Raw genomic sequence first — 2,836 nt, 5'->3', positions numbered from 1 at the left:
CAAGACTACTGTGGTCTTAGGTTGTGTGACAGGAAAGGAGCGAGGTGAGGTGAGTAGACAGGGAAGACAGGTCGATAGACAAACCGGTGGACAGATGGATGGATGGATGGATAGTAACAGTGACTTTCTGCTAACATACAGTAAAAGCTGGATATCTATGAAATGTTCATGCGGTACTGTGTTAAGATGTAGCTGATAGAAGAGTAAAAAATGGGTGAATACAGACATGCAAATCACCTTTTTATACTTTCCCCCCCCCACATTCACATCTAAGTCCAGGAACATAATGTGAGATACATTTCTAGTGGTGTGAGAAAAGCAACAATGCCCTCTGCATTTCTTCTAGGGGTGGAGAAAAGATCGCTACAGCACAGTATCGCAACGTCAATTATCAATCTTCTATTATGTAAACTATTAACCTCTTAACAATCCGGCCGCTATTCTATCTTTCAGAGGATGTAGCGAGCGCAGTCATGAAGCTAGAGTGAATATACTGGCATCATATGAAACTAGAAAAACCTAAGAACACTAAACAATGCTCCAGAGTTAAGCTGCATGGCCATTTTCAAAGGGGTGCCTTGACCTCTGACCTCAAGATATGTGAATGAAAACTCTGAGATGACTTTGAGTGAAAACTAGATGTTGACAAACTGCATAATTTGCAGTTGAAAAAAGCAATAAATCACAATATATCTTATCGCAATACTCATCACACAATGTTTAAAATCGCAATCAAATTGTATCGTGATAATATCGCATTGTGATAATGTGGCATAATCAGTCATGTGTAGGTTATAAAACAGAACCATTTCTTGGGTGTAATGCAAGTGAAGAGAGTTTGTCATGTTTCATATGTGTTTATAAGAAGAAAGAGTTCAATGTGGTTATAATTTAGGGTACAGTGTTATTTATTGCCAGTGTCATTATTAGGGAGTGTTACAACCCGGAGTTGGTGTAGGGGTAAAGGGAGTAACATTGAGCCGATGTTATCAGGCAATCACTTGTTTATTGATGAGTGATTTGAAATTAAAGCAAAATAAAACATACAATGGGTTGAATTAATACTAAATGAAAACGAGGGTTTAGGGTGGCCGAAAAGGAGACAACGAAGGCACACACCCTAGCCCTGCACAATCCTAACAATCAGACAAATTAAACAACTGCTCTATTCAACACAATATATAAACACAAACGAGTACCTCATACTAGTTAACATTCAATATCTAACAATCTAAAGTCCACTGACTCCAGTAGGACCTAAACACAATATGCTAGTTAACAACACACAACAATCGAGAGGCACGGGGAACAGATCAATAGTAATCACTACCCGCCTTGGTCTAGTCACAGCTGGCCTTTAATTCTTTCCACGCGCCCCAGCCGGCTGGTGATTGGCTAATCACATGTGACGTGTCAGAGGCAGGACCACAAACGGCGGGAAACGAAGGGCATCTACCTGAGGGCGTTCCGAAGGCGTGGCCCCGAAGGGAATCCCCAAGACGTGACGTCGTCTTGGAGCGACGGGACAGCAGAGCGCACCAAAAGAAAAGAGCACAGGGAGAGCGCCGCACAGCAACATACAACAATATAAACAATAACGAACGGTCACTTCTGAGACCGTAACAGGGAGTTGTTCCAGTAGATCACCAGTAGGTGGCAGTGTCGCTACAGAAGCCGTGCATGTGAAGGAAGCGTCACAGGGAAGTCTCGCGTGAATACGTGAGATAATGAGAATCTCTGTGTACGAGATAGAAGCAGAATACACTGTGTAGCGATTGTCAACCTAAAGCATTATTTTACATTTTGCAGAACATCTTAAATAAATGTGAGCCTGTGGGACATCATTCTGTGCACCGCTACAATAATATTGTATCGTGAGGATATCGTATCGTGAGGATATTGTATCGTGATAATATATTGTGATAATATCGTATCGTGATGATATCGTATTGTGAGGATATTGTATTGTGATAATATCGTATCGTGATAATATCGTAGTGTGATATCGTATCATGATGATATCGTATCGTGATAATATCGTATCATGATGATATCGTATCGTGATAATATCATATCGTGATAATATCGTATCGTGATAAAATCGTATTGTGATGATATCGTATTGTGATGAAATCGTATCGTGACAATATTGTATCATAATGATATTGTATCGTGATAACATAGTATCTTGATAATATCGTATCCTGATAACATATCGTATGCTGATAATATCGTATTTTGATAATATCGGATCGTGATAATATTGCATCGTGATAATATCGTATCATGGGGCCTCTTGTGATTCCCACCCTTAATTTCCTCTTCATTCTTTCGGACATTTTGCCCCTTTCTTTTATTGTGAGATAACATCCTCTTTTAGTGCTTCCTCTTGGTTGTTTCTGTTTGTAATGTAGAAAGTGAAAGCTCATTGTAAACTGTAAGGTAAGCCACACTGACTCAATGTCGACTAAAAGCTTTAAGTGTCAATGTAATGAGGGCACTTTGCAGTTGTCACATACTCGAGAATCTGATACATGCACAATGAAATCATCGTGTTATGTTTTCACTCCGAGTCCCAGTCCCAGTCTTCCATTTCAAACAACTTTGACCCGAACCTTACTATCTTGATCTCCATTCAGAAAGAATAGATGGAGGCGGAGAGAAGGGTGGAGATGGAGAAATGGAATGAAAGGAGAGAAATGAGTAATTATGCTGTTTGACTGAAGGGGAGCTCCACCGTGTGTGTGTGCAGAGAACCTGGATGTGGTGAACCTTCAGAGAGAGCGGAGGGATGGTGTCAAACTGTGGTGGTGGCGGTGGTGCTCGTGGTGGGGGT

General features: G+C 40.8%; 1 long non-coding RNA gene across 1 annotated transcript; it reads right to left on the bottom strand.

Annotated features, from left to right (window-relative positions):
- Positions 1-855: 855 nt before the first annotated feature.
- On the bottom strand, positions 856-2,548 carry LOC119482854. The gene is made up of 3 exons (XR_005205562.1): positions 2,535-2,548; positions 2,452-2,456; positions 856-1,163 (listed from the first exon to the last, which is right to left on the bottom strand). It is a non-coding gene; the product is annotated as an uncharacterized LOC119482854 (long non-coding RNA).
- Between the last annotated feature and the right edge of the window lie 288 nt (positions 2,549-2,836).

This window comes from Sebastes umbrosus, chromosome 23 (assembly GCF_015220745.1).
Source record: "Sebastes umbrosus isolate fSebUmb1 chromosome 23, fSebUmb1.pri, whole genome shotgun sequence".
In the NCBI taxonomy this organism is placed as follows: Eukaryota; Metazoa; Chordata; class Actinopteri; order Perciformes; family Sebastidae; genus Sebastes; species Sebastes umbrosus.
This window is presented reverse-complemented; position numbering and strand designations above follow the sequence as displayed.